This window comes from Lycorma delicatula, chromosome 2 (assembly GCF_047948215.1).
Source record: "Lycorma delicatula isolate Av1 chromosome 2, ASM4794821v1, whole genome shotgun sequence".
Lineage (NCBI taxonomy): Eukaryota > Metazoa > Arthropoda > Insecta > Hemiptera > Fulgoridae > Lycorma > Lycorma delicatula.
Genome location: NC_134456.1, coordinates 165,084,121 through 165,097,686, shown reverse-complemented (window position 1 = coordinate 165,097,686; position 13,566 = coordinate 165,084,121). Strand labels below are relative to the sequence as shown.

At 27.8% G+C, this 13,566-nt stretch overlaps 1 long non-coding RNA gene across 1 annotated transcript in view; it reads left to right on the top strand.

Annotated features, from left to right (window-relative positions):
- The window catches only part of LOC142320309 (uncharacterized), a 271,349-nt gene that overhangs the window by 105,284 nt on the left and 152,499 nt on the right, over positions 1–13,566 (top strand). Inside the window, exon 2 of the long non-coding RNA XR_012755341.1 lies at positions 13,091–13,184. This is a non-coding gene — a long non-coding RNA (uncharacterized LOC142320309). The remainder of the gene's footprint in view (positions 1–13,090; positions 13,185–13,566) is intronic.

Sequence of the window (13,566 nt, the reverse complement as noted above, 5' to 3'; positions counted from 1 at the left end):
GATAGGCAGGATTTAATTACTTGCTCCATAAAACTAAAAGATGCTGGTCCAGACATTTTACTAATTTTATTTTTACTAGTAAGGGACGATTTTAAAATTTCGTCATGCTCATATTTGTAATGTTTCTTATATTTGATGAACTCCATTTAATAATGTATTAAAATACATAAGTACATTTTTTATTGATTCTTCAGAAATGTTATAGTTTTTATAAAGTGACAATAAAAAAAATATTGAATATATTGACATAAAATATGACAATATTGTCATTATAAAATATATTTGTCCCAACTATTTTGAGTTAATGAAATATAAAAATATTACAAAAATAAATTTTATTATAATTTTTTTAAATTAAACTGTAGTAGTTTTACTTTTTAATGATTAACAATACAAGTATGTCTTAGATAGACATTACTTGACCAATAAAAGAGTTTCTCGTCAAAATATGGATATTAAAACAAAAAAAAACTGGATATTAGACTACAGTGTTTCATTTCATTCAAATTAATTAACAATAAGAGGTGTAATCTTTTTGTAATATTCAACTAAACCTTTTTCAGTAGAAAAATAATAATAAATAAAACATACTTAAAAATAGTTTGTAAAATATAATGAGTAAATAATTTCCGGAATATTTCTTATTGTAGAAATTATCTTATGTTTGAAAAATAAAACAATAACAAAAATCCAATTTTTCCAATTTTTTTTATCAAATTAAATATAATGAAACTAAGTTCTATAATATATAATATAATATAATAATTATGTATAAACAGTTTCAAAATTACTTAAAACTAGTTCTGACTGTGAATCTTTGTGGTTATAGATGTAAACCACATCTATAATTAAACGTGTAATAATTCTTTTATTACACAACGTAAACGTGTATAATTCTTTTTAGTATAATAACCAATCAGTTTTTCTTTATTTATTCATTATTCCTAAATAGTGACATAGGCTGATTCTGAACAATGGTCACTGTGATGGATCATTTGGAATTACCAACTTAATTTTTTTTAAAGCCTCATAAAATCGGATACAATATTATAAAAAAAAAATTATTGAATATAAATTTAAAAAGAATCTGTTTTTAAAAATATATATTTCATAAAAATATTTTTAAAATAAAGTAATAGAATTTACACTATTTTGGACTGGTTACGAAAAATTATGTAATTTGCCAACCTTAAAAAATAAAAATTTAATCGTCGATATCTCAAAAACAAATCCAATTTTTTAAATAAAAAAGTATTCGTTTTATTTGAACTCTTTTTTTTAAATAATTTTATTTATAGTCGCTCAAGAATTAAAATAATTAGCGACTTATCAGTGTAATGAAACTGTAACGGTAAATTTGTAGTCTTGAACAAACTCCGGTCGACTACTCCTGAGATGTGTGGTTAATTGAAACCCAATCCCCAAAGAACATTCTACCACGATCTAGCATTAAAATCCGAATAAAAGTAACTACCTTTATTAGGATTTGTTCCTTAGAACTTCGAATTCGAAATCAGCTGATTTACGACGACGAGTTTACCTCTAGACCAACTCTTGGTATGAGGGGGGGGGGGGTTATTTGAACTTGAGTTATTCATTAAATCGTAATATAATTTTGTAACATTTGATAATCTCCAAACAGAATATGTTTTCCACTTAAGCCGTACCAATTTCCCAGTTATAAAAATTTACTAATATTATTTCAACTTAATGTACTGATAACAGAATAATTCAATTCGGAACAGCATTTCTTAAGATCTTCTGTTCTTCATAACCCTCCGCACCAACATATAAATGGTTAAAAAAAATTATACATAAATATGTATATAAATTAAGACTATTATGCTGAACGTTATCAATATTCACAAAACAAATACCATAAACAAAATTTGAGGAAGAAGTGACAATCTAAAGGAAATACAAAAATTTTATTACTTGATGGTAATATCGTTGTTCTTGTTAAAATTAATTTTTTTATTTGAACAAGATATGTGTTAAAAAACTAATGAGTAAAATCGGTTCACTGTTAAGGAAAAATTTTTCCTTAAAAGAAATCAAAAGTAATGAAATACTTCATTACTTTTTTCAATACTCTCATCAGGAGAGTTTTTATCGAGAAAGGAATCTACTTGTAACAAATATGGATTTAAAAATCACAAAGAAATTAAAAAAAGATATATTTATACTTTTATGGATTAAAACTGTTTATAGTGGCGAAATAGAAAATAATTAAGCTAAAAATACATACTTTTGAAGTACGGTGTTACGAGAGAATGAAAAATTAGGCAGAACGATGAAAATATGAATTGAAATATTTTTTAAAGATGGATTAATGAACAGAGAAGTTCTGGGCTGATTTAAAAAAAAGAAACAGAAATCGGTCAGAAATTCATTAAGGTATCCAGAATAAAGTTACTTTTCCTCTAGGAGTAAAAGTAGAAGGTGACAATAATAAAAGAAATAGAAGTTAGAATCCTGTAAAAAAATATAATTGAAGAAGCACACATATATGAGGAGTTTGAGGCTGAGTCTGTGTTGAAATAGAAAAGTGCATCATACAGATCGTATGTTATATATAAATTAAACTTCCATAGTTACGTATAAAAAATGTTTAAAAATGAAGGTTCCTTAACTAAATTAATTTCAAAACATTAAAAATTTTATAGGTGAATAAGTTAGGAAAAGTATTGTTTATATAAGTACTAGAACACATCTGTGCATTCTTGAGATAGCAAAAATATAATCGTGCTTTAATAGAATCACACTCGTACGAAATAGTAAAGGATGAGAAAAAAGGGGTAAAAAGAAGATAGAATAAAAGAAGTGGGATCGGATTTACGAGAGAGACTAAAAAATAATGGAGTAAAGTATGGTTAATATTCAGCACTCAGCCGCCTCATGTAACGAGAGCACACACAAGATCCCAATAATGGATCTTAGCTCTTTGTTTTCGATACCGGATAGAAATTTATAACATCCTCCTTGAATCCTACCTTTTTTTCTCTGTTTTTTAACCCGTACCGTTTCCTTCTATTTTCTTTTATATATTCTTTATTTTACCTATTTCTTTTCTAGCTTTCATTTACCTCACTCTAATAAATTACTTTTCTCACGTTAGATCCTTAGGTTCAATAAATACTTGCCAAATAAAATGAAATAATGATATCGCATAAATAAAACTTGAAACCTTTTTTAATTCAAAAGATCGTATTTATTTTCTTCATAAAAAAATCACTTTTAATAGATTTGATTTAATAAATTCTTTTTTTTAAAATTAAAACCTAAAATATATTAAGGTTTTTCATTATTCTTTTAATACTATGACGGTTAAAATGTGTTATTGCCTGTCTTGCCATTACTGTATTTTATTTGCCAGCAGCTCCAAATAGTGATTATCTAGAATTTTTCTTATTTAAATAATAATTCCTTTTATCACTTTAAAACACTTTGAGTACCACGTGAGTCAACGTGGATTCACAGAGTTACAGATCTAATCGCCGCGTGAGTCGAATGTGTCACCACATGTTAGGTTTAGTTATATGGCCGTGTAACTCCGCTTTGGTTTCATAGTTCCTATATTAAAACACATGGCAAGTGAAAGAGCATGGCCAGTATGTCATGAAACTGTTATTGGCCTGTTGATAGCGAGTCCACTCTGGTGTCACATGGCTATTACTGTATGATAAATGTATTGAAATAATGCAGAATATCAGTATTACAATATGATGTTATCTTTATTGACAAAAACTACACAAAAGCAAATGCAGAAAATCTGCTTGAAAATAAAATATAGATAATAAAATTTCAACTTGAAAATATAAAAAAATTAACTTTTCAGACAAAATATTTATGTACACCAAAAAAACAGTCCAAACAAAAGTGTTTTTCACACACCACACATTTATATTTGGTTTGAGTAGTTTTTCGCATGGCAATCTTTCTGCCTTCGGCCTTTGACTTTTTTCATAACATTTATGACATCGCCTTCTTCCTTGTCTGCCAACATCGACAAGGCGGTGAGGTTGGTCTGCTGGTGTCGGAGGAGGAGGAATGGCACTAACGTTGATTCCTGTCAGTTTTTCGACTAATTCTTCTTTGAATGCGATGATTTGCATGTTTTCATTTGTAAGCTGATTGTATAAGTATAGCGCATTTACTACATTGGTTCCAAGAAACAATTCTACAGCAAGTTTTCTGTATCACTTCACTCCACGTCTCAGAGGTGAGCAATAACTCTTAATTTGGTCCGAAGTATAGATGAATGCCTTTCCTTTATTGTATTCTATGACACACTTCGGTTTCTGAACAGGATTGTTTCGTCTCTGAACTTCTATCATATCATCAGTGTGTTTGGTTGTCAACATTAGGACTTCTTTTCTGTTATGTCATTTTAACACAACTACACCTGTATTGCTTTCAACAGCAAAATTTTCCCCTTTTTGAAGTTTTTTTTTAATTACACTTGGGGATTATTTTTTTCTGTTTCGTCTCAAAGTACCAACCAGGTGTGTGTTTCATTTTAGTAGCTCATGGGCTAGTGCTACTGAGGTGTACCAGTTATCAGTGCAGAGCGTACGCCCCTTATCTAGTAGATTGGTCATGAGGGCCATAGTTACTTTAGTAGCAACAGAGCTTTGACCTTTATCATCTCCGCAGTAAACCCTAAAATCATAGGTATACCCACCCTGTACACAAACCTTGAATAACTTGATACCAAACTTTTGTTTTTTGTTAGAGATATACTGTTTAAATTTCAAACGGCCGCGTGAAGCCAATGCGTCACCACACAAAAAAAAAACAATCGCTAAAAACGTATTTTTTACTCAAATGAGTGACAGTTATTACTAATACATTTTTCTTTGTGATACTGAATGAAATTATATGATAAAAAAAAAATTCACCATTAAAATCGTTTTACTTCCTGTATAGGTGGCACTCAAAGTTTTAAAATCATGAATCCATTTTGGATGAAGTGATCATCCCTGAATCCATTTTGACTAGTTTCGGTGTGACTTCTGTACGTACGTTTGTATGTATGTATATACGTAAGTACGTATTTATCTTGCATAACTCAAAAACGATTAGTTGTAGGATGTTGAAATTTTGGGTTTAGGACAGTTGTAACATCTAGTTGTGCACCTCCCCTTTTGATTGCAATCGACTGCACCAAAAGTATCCAAAAAAGCCCAAAATCCAAAAAAAAATTGGAACTAAGTGGAACTTATTTTTACTGGTTCCAGAGTTATAGCCAAATAAAATTTTAATTAATGAAATATTTGGATCTTACAAGGGGAAGGAATCTTCATCTCCTTTTTTTTTAATTTAAATATATTGATTTATTAATAATTATTAACCTCTGATGTAAAAATATTTTTACGATAAATAATAATTCAATAATAACAATAAAAAAAATATGAAAAAATGTCAGAAGTTATTAATGAAATAAAATTTTATGTACTTTTCAATTTAAAAAAAAAAAATGTGTATATGTAATTAAATAGGCGTACAAGGAAAGCATGTAGTGTACCCATCAAATGTTTTAAATTATAAACATAAAGAATTAATGTATATTATTTATGTAGAAATTACAGTGCTGTCATCATCACAAAACTTTGCAATAAAAAAAGAAAATTACTCTTTATAGCATTAATTTTTTATTTTAATGATGAATATTATTAAAAAAAAACCAGTTAAAATATATCAATTAAAATTTTAGTTTAAAGTGGTGACGTTAATATTCAATGATGAGGAAATTTGACTCATTCTGTCATATTACTAATTTGCTTTTTACGTAAAAGTAAATTATTGATCATTAGTGTGTATGTTTATCGAAGTTCTTTTATGTTCACTAGCTGCGAAATAAATATTGGTTTCAAACCAGTTCAAATTTATCACATGAAATACGTAATATATTAAAAGAAAACTGTATTTTATTATGTTTTTTATCAAATTTATTTTTGTGCTTGTTAATGTATCAGATGAAAGAGTCGCTAGCGTTATTTCTAATCAATATATTATATGTGTTCTGTGTTACTTCACAGTTAATATTCAAGTTTAGAGTAAAGCATTGATGGTTTGGAAACTTGTGTAAATTTATAATATCAGACTAGCTTGAATTTTAGGATTCGTTTGATTGCACACTCTCATAATGGCTCGCCTTAAACTGAAAATATTAACAATGTCTTCCTGATATAATTTAAACCTTTTTGAGAGGGAATAAAATTTAAAAAAGAACCTTTTTTACTTATTGTTTGACTTTTCATTGATTTCTATACTTTAATGTATTTGCTGTCAGTCACTCCCCTCTTTTTCTTCTCTCCTAGTATCTCTCATTATATAATATATTTATGTATAAAGAGAATATAGAACAAGAGTGAAGATATAATATTTGGCAATGAAATACATCTAATTCAAGTCAGAAGAGGAACTTTTGGCTTTGTGTAAGGAACTTCAAGTACCACTGGCCAATTTGGTAAGTTAGCGATGGGGTAAGCAGTAAAATGGATGTTTAGCAAGGAGCCTCTAGCAAAGCATTTCAAAGTTACTTGTGATAACAATTTCCAAATCCCAAGAGAAATGGATGGTTAATCTCTATAGAATTATACTCCTCTTTCAATAAATATAATATTGTAATTCAAACTACCGACCGAAATTTTAAAATTATTATTTCCACCCAGTCGAAATTTTTTTTTTTGATATATTGAACTACACAACTAATTATATTTACTGTGGTTGATAAGATGAAATAAATGTGTTTTGATATCAAAATTGAATTCATTTTAAAAGTAATAGTATTTTCATGCTCGACTTTAGTTTTGGTAATGTATTATTTTATGATAGAATGGGTTAGGTAATTTTTTTATGCAATCTGTTTCAGTTCTTATATAGAGATGGATCTAAATCAGCCAAGATATTACACGGCTTATCATAATTGATTTTTTTGAAAATAATGATGTTTAATTATTTTTTGGATGATTATAAAAGCTTACAACTTGTACTTGAGAATATGATATAAGAATATATAATATGAATAAAATTCATAATGAATATATAAGCTTTGAAGGGATGTTTTCTACACAATCAATGTGACGAGTAGAATGATGGCATAATTTATAGAACTGAACGTCACTTGCATTTTGGTGGCTTGGTATATCAAACTCCGTTACAGTATGCTTGGATCGGTAAAAAAAGCAGTGTAATATATTTTTTCATACCTTTCCCTTGTAAGTGCTTCGCATGTGACTTTTATTATTCTTAAGAAGAATAAAAGCCTTTTTTGAGATTAACCTGTAACTAATACCATGTTATTAGCAACCGTTGTCATCGTGGAAAAAGCACACATCACTCTAATATTATATACAGTTTATAACGATTAAATCGGCATACTTTAGTAATATATTCTAAATTGTAGCGTTGTCGTTTTCTTAGGCTCAGCTACTCTGCTGCGCCTGCTGATCATGTTAACAATATAAAAATGACGCTTCTTCAACAGGAATGGTGTTCAAAATTATCACAACCAGCGTATCTGGAGTGACGAGAATTCTCATAGGACCTTCCAAAATAGCCACCAACAAAGATTTTTCCTGAACATACGGGTAGGTATTTTTAATGCCTATCTTTTGGGTTTTGTCATTCTACCAAATCATTTAAATGGAGAAAATTATCATGATCATTTGCCAAAAATCTTCCACATTTTTTGGAACCTCTTCAATTAAGAGGAAATATACAGTTTCACCACGATGGAGCTCCAGCACAGTTCAGTCAGTCTGTATAAGATTTCTTGCATGAAACTTTCCATGAAAAAATGGATAGGCCGCGGAGGGGCCAGTGTCCTGGCCTGTCCGATCACCTGACTTCAACCAGTCTTGACTTCTACCAGTGAGACCACTGGAAACATATTTTTTATTCGACTCGAATACTCAACAATCAGTAACTTCAACAAAGGATCCAAAATGGATTTCAGTAAATTAGAAAATACTGCCGGAATTTTTAAATGGTTAAGATAATCTCTCAGAAAATGACTGGAGACTGTGTAATCGCTAATGGTGGACACTTTGAACATTTAACAATTGGAACTTTTAACAATTGTTAACTGTTTATTAGAAAAAAGTATACCTAATGTTGTACAACAATTAACGTAACATTATCACAGGTAGTTGTTTATTAGTAATTATTAGGTCTATTATTGTGAAAAAATTATAATTTAATTTGATATTAATTTACAATATTAGAATTACAATAAATAAAAACAATATTTAATTGAATTGAACGTAAGGTGGAAAACATGAAACAGACACAAAATTACAATATACATTTTTTGCTGTAACTCGGCTATTTGTTAACCGATTTAAAAAAATTAAATGTCATTTTGTTTAAAATAAAATGCTTAATATTTTAGAAACAACATATATTTTGATAAAACTTATATTTATGGAAATATGATGGGTTGAAAAATAAAAATGGCCTCCATTTTGTAGTTTGCGAAGGTATTTAAGTTCTGATTTTTTGCTAATTTTATAAATTTATTACAAAGACGCTTACAAAATATTAACGTGATACCTGTATGCGAACTTCAGATAAAATTTTTATATAAAAATAACAAAATGGCGGACAGGAAGGAACAAAGGAAAAATTGCCATTTTTCCTAAGGATATTTTTTGTTTAGTTTTATAAGTAGTATCCGAAAAATTATGACCAGCCCACCAATTTAGAAATACTATATATATATACACACACACATTTCACTTTCTTCTGGACACGATAACTACCGTAACAATGCGCCAATCACTTTCAAATTGATACATAAAATATAACGATCCAGAATCTCAGTCGAGTTCGTTAATGGGCAAAATCGGACCATGGGGGTAGAAATGGGGAGGGCTTTTTCGAAAAAACAAAATATCGCTATAACTTTCTTATTAAGTAAATTATCGAATTCATTTAAATTTCCTACTATTTTTTGGATAAGGGCCTAAATAAAGTAAAGTTAAGTAAAGTTTTTTGTTATCAGTAACCATTGGTCTAGGGAGTGGAAAAAATGGGGTTTCGAAGACAAAAAAAATCATCATACCTCCCTTGATCGTCTCACTATCGAATCGGTTTATAGTGTTTATTAATCCTCTAAACATTACGTAAACGTTTGTCTGGAACAATTTTTGATATGACCAATCTTTACAGCAAGGGATGACCAAAATGTTGCTGGAATTGTAAGACGATTGGGCTTGTCGCATGCTAAACTTGTGAAACTTTTTTCACACGCAACCGTTGTCGTATTGAGTAAATTTGAAGTGTTTCTTAACTTTAAGATGAAAATATTTTTTATCCCCTACTTAGCAGTGGAGAAATCTACCTCCGTCTTCCGGCGTGCCGAAAGGGATTTTTTTATTTATGAAGAATTGCCATATTTTAATGTGGGAAGGCTTTTTACGAATCTTTTTCCAAAAAAATATTATTATTTTTATTATTAAATAACAATGATAAAATAATAATATTTTTTTATGGGTTTCTTTTGTGAAAATCAATCAAAATGTTTTTTATAAACTAAAAACAAAATGAAAAAGTAACATTTTCGTGATATCTTTGAAGAGATATAGCTGTACTGTTTTCCTACTTCCTCGTCCGATTTTCTTTTTATTTTTATAATAGGATTATTTTTTTTAATTTCTTTTTTTTATTTTTATAATAAAATCTTGCTGTAAAATACACAAACTATTTCATGAAATTTTATGATTGTTGATAAAACCGTTTCTGAAATACAGTAACTCTGTATAAAGCCAGAGAACTGCAAAGATACATAACTGCACAAAATACAAACTTAAACAATTTGTTTGTTGTTTGAACTTGGGTTATCTCAGAACTTTAAAAAATTCAATAATATTGGAGAGGGTAATGTTTTGATAAATATCAGTATCGAATATGTAACAGCCAGTAAAGTAAATTTATCCATTTAAAACACTTTATAATATTCGTAGATTAAAGAAAAAAAAAAATTGTCTTAATTATATTTTTAATAGATGTAATAAAAATTGTCAATTATGAAATACATTGTAAACGTATTTAATTGTGCTGATGAATAACATTAAAAAAAAACAAAAAAAAAACACCCGTACCTATTTTTGATTAAACGTTAAATTATTTATAATTAAAATTTTATTAACGTATTTACATAAGATTTATGTGAAGATAATATAAATACCTAAAAGCTGAAAATTTAAGTATTCTTAATTACGAAAGGGAGTATTTCAATAATAAAAAATGTAATATCAGTTTTTATGTTTGCGTAAACAATGAATATTTTTCTACTAAAGCAAACATAAACCACTCTTTAACCCATTTTAATTAAGTTTGAATCTCTCTAATAGTAATAAAAAAAAAAAAATATTGTATGATATATCAGTACATGTTGAAAAGTTGTTTCTTTTGCATGTTATATATATATATATATATATATATATATATATATATATATATAAATTTCCTAATATAAATACTGTAGTGTATGTGATGTAACTGAGTCGTAAGTTAGATTTAGTTACCAATTTAATGAGCTTCAGAGAAACAAGAGATTATAGAATATATAATGTCTGTTACAAGCCATATATATATAAAGCTTGTTGCCCGGTAACAAACGTCGCCGATGGCAAACGTTTGAACTTCAATGTTTTCATACTGTACGTATTGAGGATTTTATATGTGCGTCGTTCGTAATCGATTTCAAAATATACACTCTAAATTTTCATTATTTTGAATTTTATAATTAAATGGGTGTGTGGATGTTTTTAATTTATTTTTATTAAATTCTTTATTTTTATTATTACTAAACAATTAAATCTGTAATACAGCCCAAATACTCTGTAATATACATTAAATAAAAAAAGATTACTTCAAAATATTGATTTAATTCAATACGTAACAGATATTTATTCAATAATTATTTTTCAACTTATATCTTTTCATGTTTATGAAATATAAAAGAGGTAAATTATTGATTTCGATAAGAATGAACACTCAGAATAGAGTTTGTCTTCATTTTGAGGCACACTAAGTATAAAATAAGTAAATAATTAAATAATGGTTAATTTTGTATGAATTTATGTTAAGTATACGTCTTTGTCGGCTTTTTACCTCAAGAATGGTTTAAATTTGAATAAATCAGGAATTTATTCAAATAGCTTGGATATGACAAGAGATTAATTTTATTAAACTTTTAAAAAAAAATTAGAAAATGAGGATGATAAAGTGAGGAAATATTGAATGGTTGTATAATTAAATTTACTAAAATCAACCTCCATTTTGGAATTAGTAAGAAATTTTAATCGAACTTAATTTTCTGATTACCAAAAAATAATGTAATTAAAAATACAGTTTGAGATAATGACTAAAAAATAACAAGAAAAGTTTTAAAAATAAAAATCGTTTTTTCTCATCATGTTTCAACCGGTGACAAATATTTGTCCCTTAGGATCACATTGTTAAGTTAATTTATGTGCTTACTAGAAAATTAAATGGGTAATACACCCTCACCCTTAAAAACAAAAGTTCTACCCTATCCACTTCCTGTAACTACGAATATAAATTATGCTAATTTTTAAAAATATATTATTGCTGAACTATTGACTACTTTTTTTTACGATGAGTTATTACAAAGAAAATTTTCAACTTTAATCAAAGAGGTATTGAGCATTTTTTTCAAATGGTTGATTTGTTAAAAAAATTCCTTCGATTATAATGAAAATAATGTTAAAAGTTTTTCATGGAGGTATATTTTTTCAAATGATTCTTTTGTTCAGACATAAAAAAAAATATTTTCTTTATTCCCTCGAGTCGATCCACAAGTCGATCCCCAGTTCACCAAGAATGCATTTGGCTCTTGTTCAAAATCCCGGCATAATTAGCATAGATTTAGTCTTGCACATACTGAACCGAAAATAGTAAGAATGGATCAAGGAAAAATGGAAAAAGAGTGAATTTTAAAGGACGACAATCTAACGATTGGGACAGATCAGTGTAATTTACCGTTTTCAAATCCTCTTTTTAATATGAAAATAAGAAATTAAAATACAAGAAATTAAGTAAGGTTGTAACAGCAATAATGATCTTCAACTTTAATTCCTGGAAAGGAATTAAACTGTTAAATTTTATACAAATTCCAAGAATATTAACTGATTCTGTTGCAAGGTTTTTCATTTATGTAGTCGCCTAGCATGTATGACATTCTGACAGATTTTAATGAATATCATGCAATTTATAAACGTTTATTTAAAATTATCTTGATTCGATTCTTTTTTTTTAAATCTTTACAAAATATTTTTTTTTCTAACTAGAATCTACAAAAAAAAAAAATAATCAAAAATAATTTTTTAATGATTTAAATTATTTGATAACATTATCATCAAACAAATATAACGCATTAAGAGATAAAATGTATGTTATTTTTATAGCAATACAGCTACGTTCATAAATATCGGAGTGAAGTTAAATTTTATTAGTAATGGTAAGGAAACTGTAAACGGTTTATACTCCACGGAACGTACGTGGATGTAACGAAATCGTGACTTGAGTTTATGATTGGTTTCTACTACAGTAGTTCAAACGTGACATCATTCAATGCGACCCTATGACCTACCTGGTCAAACAATAATGAAGGATTTTTATTTTAGAATACGGGCTAAGTTTTGAGTTTTTATTCAGTGTAGATATTGTACTATTCTTACTTCTACAAAGTTTTTTTTCTAAAGAAATTTATTTTTTTTAATCAAAGTTAAAGGCAGTTTTTTTAAGGTTTAACGAATTTCATAATTCGCAAGTAACAAGTCTATTGTTTAGAAACAAACATTGTTTTGGGTTGGAAACATTATGAAACTTCAACAGAGTGGAATAATAATAGTCTAGGGTTCTTAACATATCCGACTTATGAATAAATATAGTTAAATTTATCATTTCGAGAAATGAAAAGTAACGTCCCCTAGCAGATTTTTTTCATTTACTATTGAATTATAACTGCAACTGTTATTTTTACTAAAAGTATAGTAATATGATTCTTAAGCGAAGAGAGTACATTAACTCGATTCCTTTGTTCTATCTGTTTCAGCCTTTCATATGTCAATGACAAATTAAAGCACTCGATGCGCAAGAAGAATTTTCCTGTTAAATTTTTTAAAAGACTTAAATTTTTCTTTATAAAGGTATGTATAAAGTTATGGAATGCTTATTATTTTTAAGAATTAATGAATTATTTCCGAAGTGACTTTTGTCAAGTGTCAGATCGGCTGGTAGACAGATTAGGGTCAAATAAATATTTGTGCCACGCTTTTGATTTTTTTGTAGATTAAAGGCTTAGATATTATTATTAGATGGATGAGAATTGTCTTTATTATATGAAATTTGTCTATGTTTTAATCATTTACGCATAAGGTAATAGATGCTTAATTTTTTAAAATTACTTCATTCATATTTTTAAATTGCATTTAAAATTTTTAACTGAGAAAATCTAGTTTTACTTCTTTTCATTCGCTAAGGATAGAGTGACAAAATGATGGATTTATCCTGTAAGGACTTTTGTGGTAG